The 13587-nt window shown below is 43.3% G+C and overlaps 1 protein-coding gene across 1 annotated transcript in view; it reads right to left on the bottom strand.

Moving 5' to 3' along the window:
- The window catches only part of OSBPL2 (oxysterol binding protein like 2), a 32023-nt gene extending 20746 nt beyond the window's left edge, over window positions 1-11277 (bottom strand). The window contains exons 1-2 of the mRNA XM_069872050.1: window positions 11171-11277; window positions 10170-10265 (exon numbers count right to left, since the gene is read on the bottom strand). The gene's annotated coding sequence lies outside the window, so the exon portion shown is untranslated. The remainder of the gene's footprint in view (window positions 1-10169; window positions 10266-11170) is intronic.
- Window positions 11278-13587: the final 2310 nt, after the last annotated feature.

Here is a 13587-nt window from a genome sequence, read left to right as displayed (position 1 = left end):
GCAAGTACAATCAGAGGGAGCAGAAGACTGAAGAAAGAAACAGACATCTGGCAAAACAAAAATTCTCCTCTTCAGCAAGATAAGCCTTACTGCACCCTTAGCCAAGGGAGCTGAGAATAAGGAAGAGAACCTCGTATCTCAAAATCTCACTGTCACACAAAAGCATTTGGCCTCACTGTACATTGTGCATTCAGTATCCAGTGACCAATAGAGGAGGTCTGTCAGGCTACTGCTATGAACTCTTAGAGCCAACTGGAGATTTTTCCTTCTAGAGGGAAAGGGTAAAGAAACAAAACTTTTTCTCTGTAAGACCAAGCACAGTGCAAATAACATACAGATTTATGAAGCATTTCAGCTGTGCCTTATGGATAGACTAAATTAAATTTTTTCCAGATGGCTGGCAATGGTGTAATGTAAACATTTCTATTTCACCCAATTTTAGTCAAAGGAGAAAAATGACAAAATTTAGTTTCCACTCTTACAAATATTCATTAGACACCAATGACAAGCCAAGTACACGATGATAAGTGACAGCATAGTGATGCTATCGATATCTCCTCCAAAACATCCTCAATCTGTCAGTCTCAATTTTCTTATGATCCTTGAAGACCCACTACTTTTGGGACAGCAGTTTTTCCAGAGTAATTATAACTTGCACAATTCCATTCCAATTAAGAGAAACAAAGACAGAAGCACACTCTACCCCTAGTAGAGGAGCTGGCCACGTTTCAAGCCAATTCCTTCTCCCTCCCTCTCTGCAAGAAACCCAACTGCAAGATTCCTCCTGTATTTCAAGTCTTTTTACCTCACTACCCACAGCAAAAGCTATTTGAATGTTTCACACACATACAGTCCTTCCAATTCCCCAGAAGAAGGAGCTAAAATAGCCTATTTTGGAATTCATCTAAGCCAATGAATGTAGTGTCCACCTTGAAGCATTCTGTCCGTCAAGGGCAGGTATCTCAGTTTGTCACTTTTCCCTTACGAACTCCCTATTTTGCTTGCCACTACAGGATTTTACATCAATCTCCACATCATTGTGAGTAGCTGAACTTCCACATAATCTTCAGCAATTTCTTATAAATAAGTCCTCATCTTCACAAAACCTCATGCAGCTGCTTCCCTTGACTGTTGCTACAGTGTTGTAATTGCTCTAAGCCAGATGATTCTTTCCTTCTCTTTTCCTGTGCTGTTCTCCAGTCACAGCCTTTTACACGTTCTTCAACCTTCTTGCTCATCATCAGCAAGTCTCTGACTTACTATTGTCAAAGGGCTGCATTCTCCCAGGCACAGATGCAACAGCTCGTAACATTATGACACATATATGTCTGAAGACTCCCAGTGCAAGGCTGTCAGCGAGCATCCTGCTGGCGAACGGCAAGGTAGTAATGGTTTTGCTTCAAAAACGTACAGGCAGTTCAGGCCATTAGCAACCACACTGACACAGAATCAAGGAAAGAGCGAAACCCTCTTAACTAACCATAGGTTCAAGAGTAGCAGCTAGCTTGGATTTCTGAGTGAACTAATCAGCAGAAGTGGTTATGCTGTTCTAAACCTTCACTGTAAATACAGGTCAGCATACCTACCCTTGAGTTATCCTGACAAGCAGAAGCCAGTCGTTGACTCTTGTCTATGATTATTCATACCAAAGCTGCTGTCAGTCTTGGAGAGTTTCTCCAAACTCCCCAGCCCCACCAGCAATACATCCAGCATTATCTCCTCCAAGGTCTCCAAATACCTCCTACCTTTGTGGAAAATCTGTCCTTGAGAATACAACTATGTAAACCTTTCAAGGGGGGCAGAAAGAGGGGAGCCAAAGAAAGGATTGCTACAGAAAACAGAAGCTCAGCATCTCGGGACAGCTGTTCATCCCTGAAGACATTATCACCTCACTGGAATGACTCTACTAGTTTGCCAAAAGAGTTACATGAGAGGGCTTCTCTAACCCTCCAAGCTACTGTTATCCTTGAAGATGCAAGACATTTATGGTTTCAATTGTCTGCAAGTATTGCGTCCTTCTAGCAAAACAGCAGCCAATATTTCCAGAAGGAAACTTGTACATGCACGAGGTACAGCCCTCTTGCAAACAGCGCTACAATTCCCTTATTTTCGCTGTTTACTTGCATCTTCCCTTTTTGTGTTTAGTTTCTATTTTTTTTGTTTAAGCTCTTGCAGCAGGACTATCCTATTGCTGCATACAGCTCACGTGGTGGGATTCTGTTCTGAAACAGCCTTGTATCTGCAACACATAAGAAGGAAAAAAAGACCTAGTTCAAAACCCACCCCTTCAATTCAATGCAAAGAGCAGACTTCCCCTGGGTCCCAAACTAAACACAACAGCATTACATATCAGCTTGCAAGCTCCTGAGGTGCTTCATTACACATCAGCTTGCAAGCCCCAAAGACCCTTCATAACAACTCCAATATGCTACAGTCTTGTATAAAAGGCACAAAGAAATAAAAGTTCTGACTTAAAAACCTGTCAGTTATCATTAAGAGTCTTAGAGTAAACAAGGTCATACAGATGAATGCTAGTTTCTCCTTTCCCTACTTCTGCATTACAAAAGGATTTGTGAAGCGGAACTACATCGCACAGCACACAATTTCACTAAAAAGACAACAAAGCTTTCCTATAAAACCATTCACAAATGTACAAAAATAACTAGAACTATAGACTTGAGTGAACTGAAATCAAGAGTTATGCCGTGTTCTCCTGGTACGCGCCTCCTACCACCCCTGAAGCTCATTGTTATTTGAAAAAGAAAGTTCAGTCATATCTCTGCAAGTTATAGACAATCTATTACCTAAAGAACAGAACACTCATATTTAAATAATTGTTACAAATTCTCCTCAGGTGCAAGAAGCATTTTTAAAAGGATTAAGCAGAACCTAGTTTTTCTAGTCATGTTCCTTATCTGAAAGCCAATGCACTCAAAACCAGACTGGCAAGAGTTAAGGTAAGCACAGCACGCAGCATCATTTGTAAGAGCTTCTGGTATCTCCTAATCAAAGGACTACCTTTTTGGTTCCTCTGAAACAAGCTTTGCACCTTGGCAATGTGGCAAAGCCATCCACAAACAGGTTAAACAAGATGCAATGCTGTCCAATAACACAGTTTAGAAATGCAGATACCGAAGCTGAAATAAGAGTGCCACAGTCCCAAGCAAGTAACCCCAAACCTGAACAACGTCAAACCAGCACAAAGCTTGCTGGGTACTGTGGTTATTAAAAAGTCTCACGGGTGCTGTATATGTGTGCTTGTGCCTTATCAAATTTCATTTCTCAACAGGAAAAACAAAAAGACACCTTTTGTCTGTGTTAAGACCAAGGATCCTCAGCACCCATACTATAGTTTAATTGGTGTTATCTGTTCAAAACAACCTGTAAGGGTTGAAACATGCAATTGCTATGACTTCAGTAATTCAACATAACTAGTTACTCCATACTAACTTGTTCTTCTGTACTAACCCTCAACAAAGTCCCAGCTGGTTAACCAAAAGTTACTCCTCCTTAAAGAAACATTTACATTTCTATAGAAAGGTAAGACTTTACAGCTGGAGTAGCTAATTGGACTGGAATGCAGTTCGGCAAGCTCAGTTTTGAAGTCTGGCTGCCCAACTTCAGCTGCAGTGTCTTATTCCTCCAGATCTAAAGCTGAAATTCCACATCATGCACCAGTTCTGGAAAGCCACGTGTTTGTTGACACCATCCTTCTACCTTTACAAATCCTGGGGGCTTGCTCACATGGTCTGGCTCTGAGAGACATACGCAAAACCGTAGGTTATGTTTGTTACACAGACATTTAATCGGCTTGTAAAAATCAAGGAGCATTTAAGTAAAACCACACAAGGAAACAGTGACAAGCCATGAAAATAAACACAGACGCCTGCCAGCATGAGCAGGTAGGGTGTTAGAAGTTGAATACACTGGAATTAGAGAGCCACCAAAGAATTAATGAACTAGCACATTCATCAGCTTTCTCACATGCCTAGCGAGGTTTTGCTGGATGTGCACTTCCACTGCAAATTTTAAAGCAAATTGAGTTTATTAACTTGAAAGTAAAATACTTGCAAGCAAAGGGGGGGGGGGGAACACCAAAAAAAAGTAGGAAAAAAAGAAAGTCAAATGAGGCTTTCCTCAAAAAAATATAATGAAAACTTTCTGTCAAATCACATATAATAAAAATACTGCACAAAAGAAGGGGCAAATCCCATGAAAAACTCTGAAAATACACTTTGTTTCCAGGTTTTTGCTTTTCCTTTATGGGTCAAAAGGGCAAAGTATCCATTTAATAGAAATAGTATATTTAGAACTTAAAATTAGCTTGCTATAAAGGAAAATTCATTCCACACCCTGTTTAATCAACCTAACAGTTAATATAGAGCAAAATTTTCATTAGGTCAATATCCTGGGTTCAGGATATCCTTCTGTCCAGAAAGAGATGCCAGAAGAGCCAGCAGAGGGTCAGATATACACACCCTTCATATTGATACTAAAAATGATAAATCAAAAACGAAGGAAAACAAGAAAGCCCAGCACTCCTACAACATGACTGGTGGAATAACAGCCATCCCACCGTCTCTTGAGTTGCCAGCTGAAATAAAAGATAGCTGTTGTACTTCAAGGGACAGAAATAAATAGCTTGAACTAGAAGATAAATATTCATGTGTTTTTGCTTCGTACACATCTCCTGAAAGCATCAAACTGCAGTGTTTCATCTCTGAATGAAAGCTCCAGCAAAGATGAATCTTAATTGACTCATGAAATTAGGTTACCAGCAACACTGGATTAAAAGCATCTTTAAAAATTAGCCAAGAAGTCAATTTAATTGGCAATTTAGATACCTGCTGTAATTATTACACACTTAAAATCTCTTCAGCCAAAGAATAGCTGCACAGATGGCAGATTCCAGAGGATTTTATTTACCAAGTTCAATTTGTTTCTTCCTTCAAAGTTCAAATGCAATAGCATCTTCCATCAAGATGCCTTGGCAAGATGAAACTCGCTGCGCGTGCACAGTAAGAGAAGGGCAATTCCTTCTCGAGTCTGTTTACATGCAGAGGTTGAGTGAAGAGGATCAGCTGAAGCCCTAGCCCACTGTCACTCTTCTATTCCACTGAAGACCACAGCTATCCCTATTTTAGGCCTTAATGTAGCTGGGAGAAACAAGAGGATGGAAGGCAGCGCAGCCGGGACAGCTGACCCCAGCTGATGGAATGGATATTCCGGACCATGTACTGCTTTTGTATCTCTTCTAGAATCACTGAATCACAGAATGGTTTGGGCTGGAAGGGACCTTGAAGCCCATCCAGTTTCAACCCCCCTGCAATGGGCAGGGACACCTCCCACTGGATCAGGTTGCTCAAAGTCCCAGCCAACCTGGCCTTGAACACCTCCAGGGATGGGGCAGCCACCACTGCTCCGGGCAACCTGTGCCAGTGCATCCCCACCCTCATTGTGAAGAATTTCTTCCTAATGTATAATCCAATTTAAAGCCATTCCCCTGCCTCCACTTATTGAAAGTGTCTGTCTTTATCCCCAGGTTTTCTCGCTTTTGTCCTTCCGATTCTCTCCCACACCCCACAGAAGGGGAGCTGCGTGGGGTTCAGCTGCCTGCCAGGGTCAGTCCACAACGAAACCAAAGCAGCAAAGCCTCTTAAGCTGATAGTTCAGCTGAATTTTATTTTTAAAGCGCTTGAAACAATGGTGGCAAAAGTGAACATCTGAAAACCTAGCTTTGAACACACGAGCCAAACAGATTTATGGCAGAGAGAACCATGCTCCATTCTCTCAGAAACACAGATTTTTGGTGACACTTCACAAGAATTGGAGCCAAGTGAAACACTACAAGTCTGGTGTGCAACTGAGTTCAAGCTACAAAATTTGTTCCTGCATCAGAACAAACCACTGTAGATGTCCCATGCCCTAAGCACTGCCTCCAGCACAAAGCTACAGGGCTGCTATCGGAACCCATAAACCAGCTCACTTCTAGCCACGCTGTTAAAAGAGTAATTCAATAGCATATTGTAAACCTAGTTACTTCTTAGAAGTTCCCTGGGGATTTGTTTTATCTTATTTCTAAGAGACAAGGTGGAAAGTAATCAATAACTCCAAGCACAGTGGCTTTGGATGCAAGTGCCAGTAGGTATATAATTAATAATTTATGAACACTTCTCTTTGAACCCAAACTTACTTTGAAGGTAAAATTAAATACACTTGAATGTTTCTCATCATAATGCAACCACCTCTACAAATCGATCACTGAAGTTTATGAATGTAAAGACAATTAACAGCAGATAATACTACGGGAGAAAATCTCTAGACCAATAAAAAGAGTGACAGGTTTAAGTTTATGGATCTTCCTACTCAAAGGCACCTTTCAAGCTTTGTCCGCGCAGCCCCATGCTGTCTGGGCAGGTATAGTTTTACTTTCATCCTGTACAAGGTACCTTACATATAATTTCCATGGAGATTCCTAAATACTTTTGATAGCAGTTGCACTGCAAATAAAGCAGGACAACAACTGACTAACCTAGTCCAAAGCCCTTCAGCGTAAGAAACTGTATTTTATGCCTGGTAACAATTCCTCACACACTCTATTCTGTAGCATCAGCTCATACACACAGCTAGCAGACTTCAGAGTTTTAAAATGATGCCACAAACACGCAAGAGCTTTAGAAAGTCAGAGAGTTTCTGCTATCCTTGAATTTCCTTTAAAGCCCCATTTATAAAAGACACTTCACAGATTCCAGTATAAGGGCATTTCTGTGTTTGGCGTTGATACAAACTGGAGTTCAGTTTTAATGAAGAATCCACCTCGCTATCTGCTTGAAAACATTAACCAAGGTAATAAAATAATTGCATAGCACTGAGAACTACATTTAAGACAAAATAAGGACATGTAAATAAAATTATTTGCAACTCTAAATATAGACAGCCTTTTTGTTGCACTATTAAAGAACCATTTAACAATTTCATTGACACCGTGGAAAACCCAGCAAGAACCCATGCACAGGGAAGAAGTTCTGTCTTCCTAACAAAGTTCTCATTTTGTGCAGTAAGCAAACATGCTGCTAAATGGACCATGATAAATAGGCTGGTGAGTTAACTTCTCTGCAGCCTTAACACATTTGCGTTCTATAATTGAGTGTTATTAAAAGGATTCTCATTCTCACTTGATCACACTGACACATTGTAGGGAACAGAGCCTGCCTCAGTGGCCAGAGCTGCTCAGGTCTGGAACCAGTGACACAAACCAAAGAATTCAAGTTCACCTTCAAACTCTCCGTATCACCAGTACTTTGAAAGCATCAGTAGAATCAAACCCCAATGAGATACATCAACAGATTCTTTTGGGAGCCCTAAAAAAATCTGACTCAGAAGAGTAATGCTAGTATAGATATAATGAGGTTATCCATTCAGGAAAATACTTCTTGGCAACTACCATAAGCATGCAGACTTCTTTGTAATGGCCCAGAGCTTCATAGCACCCCAACAGCCACAAACTTTACCTCATCTCAAACTCTGAGCAGCTCGGGAAAGGACCTGAACTCAATGCCACGGATCAAGGTTTCCGTTCACTCTAATGTTGTGCACAGGTGTTCCATGCCCAACAGAGCAACATCCAGTTTAAGTTTTGGGGTATAAAACCAAGACTGCCAAGATTAAAAGGTGCAGATTTGTTTTTGCAGCTGCAGGCACAAATCATCATTTGTGCACACACACCCCCCACTAGATTTATAAACAATCACAGGCAGACAACTGCTATCCAGCCTCCTGCATTTTCTGAATGGAGGCTGATGTAATTTACTAGAAATCTGTCTCCTTAAATTAGGTGCATAATAAAATATACTGAAATGATCTGTCTAGACCAGCAAATGAATTTCCAGTTGTAACTGTATTTTAAAAAAAAAGCAAGTTTAAGTAAACTTAGTCTATTCTTGTAACTTATTGATCCTGAAAATTAAGACATTATTTTTATGCGCTGAATCAACAACGGATTTTTTTAAGAGTATAACTGAAAGCAATAGTGAGCCACATTTGACACATTCTAATTGCTTGCTGCTCTCCTGCAACTTGCTATTACAAGCCTTTAAGTATACAAAGTAAATAATTACATCATCATACATTCTTCTGCATAGTAATTATTAAGAATTCAAGGCCAGAGATAATGGATTCTTTCATTCTAAGTCCTATAGTGGTCTACTCCATAAAATAATAAAAATATGAATGAATGGATATAGGGCATAACCAATAATTTTCCACACTAGGAAACATATCAAAGCCCCTTATCTTGGCATAAGTAGCAGATACAGGGTGACTGAGCGTTTCACTGCTCTCACTTTCCCATTTACTCAGCTGGATGATGATGCCTCTGTGATCAGTTACATATTCAAACTCAGCAAAACCATTCAAGATGTTGAGCATTCCATATTTAACCCATATCTTTGCACATTTGATTTTGTGCATTTCTTCCAAAAAATCAGTAAGAGGACCAAACATTTTAGTTATTCCAAAGACAACAGACGAACCACTAAGCATTTAAAACAAAATATCAGCATCACATACTGACATTTCTTATCAGATAGCTTCATGACTCAGGTGACCAAACTGATACCAAGCAAAGGACTAGAAAAAGTGCCCATTTGTAAATGCAAGTCCTAGTTATCTAGTAGCATGATGTAACATTGTGTTGTTCAAGGTCAAGTTACTTCAAATACCAAAGCAAATTAATTACTTGCTTAAAAAATGCAGTGTACTTGCATGTGAATCTTGCTTTCAAACAAAAAAAAAAAAAAAAGAATCATCTGACTGGCACTACAAACAGTGATTTAAAAATATTGCCTTATCAAAGCAAAAAAACCTGACTGGTACGTTTTCCAGCCAACACTAAAATAACAGAAAGCTAAGCTTTCCCCCTTTGTTCTAGGTCAGCGTGTGTGAAGTTCACACAGTAGAATTCACAAGAAGAAAGCCTGAAAGAAACACTCGTTTCAATCATAAGACTTGTCAGCTTAAGCCAGTACCTATCACAGAAAGTAGTAACAGGCTTCAAATTGATTCAAGAAACCACCCAAGAGCAAAAATGACCCTTCATGATCAGTTACCAAATCAAGTACATTTGCATATCTGTGAGCAAGCAAATAACTACATGCACGGCTCCACTTTTCAGCATTGTATCTACTGAAGCCTTTAATCTTTAGCTACTTGCAGGCATAGAATTTGATGTCTAATCATTATTTTCTACATTAAACTTTTTTCTTCTGTGTATAAGATCTCATGGGCACAGCTGAAGAGCTGTTTTTGGAGAGAAACGGTGTATTTACTCCTGGACAGCAGATGTCTCAGTGCTTCCTTTCAAGTTACAAGTTCATTATGAGGTGCTGTTGGTGCAGAAACGCAACATTAAGAACCACTCCTGATTTCATCCCAGATTGCCCTCAACTTTCTGTCACGCGGTCAAACATTTGTATGACTTGACAACTATTTTAAGAAAAGCTGTGTTTACAGTAACTAAAACCCCAGGAGGTTACTTAGGGGAAAATGACTGCTCAGAACTCATTGCGTCCATGCTAGTTTAGCCAGTTCTCCTACTTCCATCCCACAGCAGCACAATGCTTCATGTTTGGAAGTTACCCAAGTCACTGCTTCCAGAAGTTGCCCTGAGGCTTTAGAAGTCCCAGAGCACACCAGTATAAAGTTTGTTAAAAGGATATATATGTGGTTGTCCCTAAATGTCAACATGGAGTTACTGAACTTTGCAAGTTTAAGTTGGAATGAAACAACTTTATTTTTTCTTGTAGGAATACGCTTGAAAAAAGGAAACACTATGAGAAGAGTAATGCTAATCTACGCTGCAGATTCGTAACTCCTGTTTACTTTCCCTTTTGGAAAGCTTAAATGAAGGCTATGTATTCTAATTGATAAAATTCAAAATAAATGAAAGTGATATCTGCTTGCATTGAACAAGCTGTAGCAGATACTTCTGAGGAGAAACAGGGACAGGGCAGACACAAAAAACAGGGGATTTTTGAACCTACATCTGAAAATCTGGCCTACAAATGCTGCAGAGAAATAAACCACTTCCAAAAGGAATCCTAAATCGAAAGATGTTGATAATAGCAATACAATTAATACCCAAATTAAATAAAGGGTAACATAATTTATACCTTTGTTACCATGCAGAAGTTCTGGTGGCATGTCATTTAAAAAAAAGCCTTTTTTCCTGCTATTTTTCCCATCTTGCTGTCTCCCTCTCAGGAGCTCTGTAAGAGAAACAGAGTAGGTAACTGAAGAACAAAATAAAAAGCCAAATTCCAATAAATCCTGACTGCTTGCTGCACTTCAGCTGTGCCCGACAAGGCCCCCTGAGGCTCAGGCGCCACACTGAACCTCACCTTGACACAGTCACCTTGGGAACTGGCTGTCAGAGAATGGTTTGTGTGAGAAGGGACTTTAGAGATCATCCAGTTTCAAAGCCCCTATTGGTATTGGTCTTTTCCACGGACGGCACACATGTGCTCCTGAAGGAAGAGCTCCAATATCTAGCATAACCAAGTGCAGCTGTTTATAAATCACAGAATTACACATTCAGAACGGTTTGGAGTCGAAGGGACTTCAAGGACCATGTCATTCCACCTCCCTGCCACGGCCAGGGACACCTCCCACTGGATCAGTTGCTCCCAGCCCCATCCAACCCGGCCTGGAACCCCTCCAGGGATGGGGCGGCCACCGCTGCTCTGGGCGACCTGGGCCGGGGCCTCCCCCCCCTCACTGGGAAGAGTTTCTTCCTAAGATCTCACCTCAACCTCGTCTCTTTCAGCTCAAAACCGTTTCCCCTCGCCCTATCCCTCACCTAGAGCCCCTCCCCAGCTGCTGTGCGGGCTCCTCCGCCGAGCCGCCCCAGGGAAGGCCCCGGGCCGGGCCCCGCACCGAGAGACCCGCCGCCCCCCGTGCCCAGGGCAGCTGCCCTGGGCACGGGGGGCGGCGGGTCTCTCGGTGCGGGGCCCGGCGCGCTGAGGGGAGGCAGCGCCGCTCCCCTCCCCGCCGCCACCGACCCCGCCGAGCGCCCGAGGGGTCAGGGGCGCCGCTCCGGCCCGGGGGGAACCTCTCCGGCCCTCGGACTCAGGCGCGGGGAGCCGGCCCCGCGCGAGCAGAGCCGCCGCCTCACCTGGCCCCGCGCTCCCGCGACGGCCCCGCGGCCGCTGACACCGAGGCGGAAGTGCGGCCCTGGCGGCGGCCGAGCGACGCGCGCCTCAGCCAATGGGAGAGCGCGGCCTCGGCCCAGCGACCAATCAGCCTCCCCCAAACACCTGCCGGGGGCGGGGCGAACGCTAATCAGGCGCCCCTACCGCACAGCCCCGGGCCGCGCCTCTGCTGTGGGGGCGGGGCTATGCAGATGAGGGAGGCTCCGCCGCCATGGGCGGCCTCAGCCGGCGCGGTTCGGAGGGGAGGGTGCAGCCTCTTCTGCACGAATGCACTCGGCTTTTGCTCTGCTGATAGCGGCTAATTATGCTGTGTAGAACTCTTTCACTGGCTGCCAGGTGCAGCGTCAGAGCTTAGTCGCCATAACCTATATAGTATAAATTATCCTTTTTATTAGGGTTGCGGAGGTAGTAGCGTTTCTGCTTGTTTTGTGGCAGGGATGCGAAGAGCTGAGTATTCACGGTTCTCTGAGACTTGTGTACACCGTACTTTGCCGTGCTCTGAGGTTAATATAACCGATTTTAGGGCTCTTTAGTCATCCTTGCCACCTTTGCAGCGTGGCATGTGTCACCTGTAAGCCACAGGCTGGGACATATCCCGAGTTCCCCTTATCTGCCCATGCAGGTCAGTAATGGACATCTGGGAATCCAGGAAAAACACTCAAAACCTGAATCTGGGAATCCCAGAGAAATGAGCCACAAACCCACAGGCTGGTGGCTCATGGGCCATGGTCGCAGTCCTCCCCTCACAGCAGCCAAGATGAGATGTGCCCGTAGTTCTGTATTTCTAGTGGGACGTGTCCCTGCTCATCGCAGAGGGATTGGAACTACGTGATCTTTAAGGTCCCTTCCAACCCAAACTATTCTGTGATTCTATGATTCTGTGCCTTGGCACTTGCTCACACACACCAGGGAACTGCAGGCTGGTCCATATGAGTGTGACTTCACCTACACCTTTCTCCTGTGGTCTACAGTGATGGGGAACCCCATTCTTGGCACCTGTGATGAAAGGGTGACCCTTGGTCGCTGAAGGGTATTGGTACACTCAGCCAGGCCTGATGGTGGGAACAAGCTGCCCAGGGAAGTGGTGGTTGCCCCATCCCTGGAGGGGTTCAAGGCCAGGTTGGATGGGGCTTGGAGCCCCTGATCCAGCGGGAGGTGTCCCTGCCCATGGCAGGGGGTTGGATCTGGATGGGCTTTAAGGTCCCTTCCAACTCAAACCATTCTATGATTCTATAGCAGTCTCCATCAGGATAATTACCAGAGTACTAAAGCAATTGAGACTATTTGTAGATGTTGATGCAAGAATCAAAGCAAAGCCCTTCACTGCACGGCTCCCTCCTGCCCTCCCCAAATCCTTTACCTGGCACACGGTTGCTTCTGGAGGTTTACTCACCCCTAAATGAGCTGACAGCTCATGGCCATCAGCCACACGCTGACAATAGATGCAACAGGAATCATAGAATCATAGAATAACCAGGTTGGAGACCCACCGGATCATCGAGTCCAACCATTCCTATCAAAAATATTAGGTTTTAAATGAAACCTTCCACTGCAAGTTGGGATTGAGGAGCATTCTGGGGGGGCACAGCTGGCTCTCAGGATGTCTCTCCGGATCCAGTCTTGCTACACCCACATGTTGTTTCCCCCTGCGTTCATCCAGGCTGAGTTGCTAGCCAGATGTTGTTGGAATCATCTGTAGGGAAAACAAGTCTTCAGGGTCAAAGGACAATTTCTATCATTCTAAATCTGTTTCAAAGATTTTCCTTATTCGCCTAGAAAAGTGATTGTTTTTTCCAGTCAGCCCTGATTCAGCAACCCGCCTCTGGATTGCTCAATGTTATAGGCTCAACGTCAAGCACAGAAATACTTCTGCAGCTTTCAAGAAAAGGCTCAAACCAGAAAGTAAGCATGAATTTAAATTGTTTTCTGACTGAACAGGCCTTCGCCGTGACTAAACAGCTGTTCTGGAGGAGTTCTCCAAAAGGATCACAGAAAGCAAAACCCACTGACTAGATGACCAAGGATAACTGAAATTGTGTAGCTTTTTCAGGTCTTAATTGAAGGCATCCGCGTTCTGAGCCTGCCACAAAAATCCTTCTCTCAGGCATTTCATGGCCTTTTTTAGCTAAAGCATGTACTTAGCAAAACCAAAGCTAATTGCCAACTTCTTCCTTTCTTAAATATTACGGGGCTACTCTCTAGCAATCCAAAATAACAAAAAAAAACCCCAATACTGGACAAGGAGAAGAATACAACTCTGTATTTATCTCTGTCCTGTGGTGGCAATGAGAGGAAAAAACAGTCACCTTTCAGAGGAGATGGCATGGAAAATTTTGCCTTGGTGGACAAGTTTTGCAACGTTACAAGTAATTAAAACGGG

The sequence above is a fragment of the Phaenicophaeus curvirostris genome, chromosome 18, assembly GCF_032191515.1.
Source record: "Phaenicophaeus curvirostris isolate KB17595 chromosome 18, BPBGC_Pcur_1.0, whole genome shotgun sequence".
In the NCBI taxonomy this organism is placed as follows: domain Eukaryota; kingdom Metazoa; phylum Chordata; class Aves; order Cuculiformes; family Cuculidae; genus Phaenicophaeus; species Phaenicophaeus curvirostris.
The sequence above is the reverse complement of the archived record's forward strand: the minus strand, read 5'-3'. Positions and strand labels throughout refer to the sequence as shown.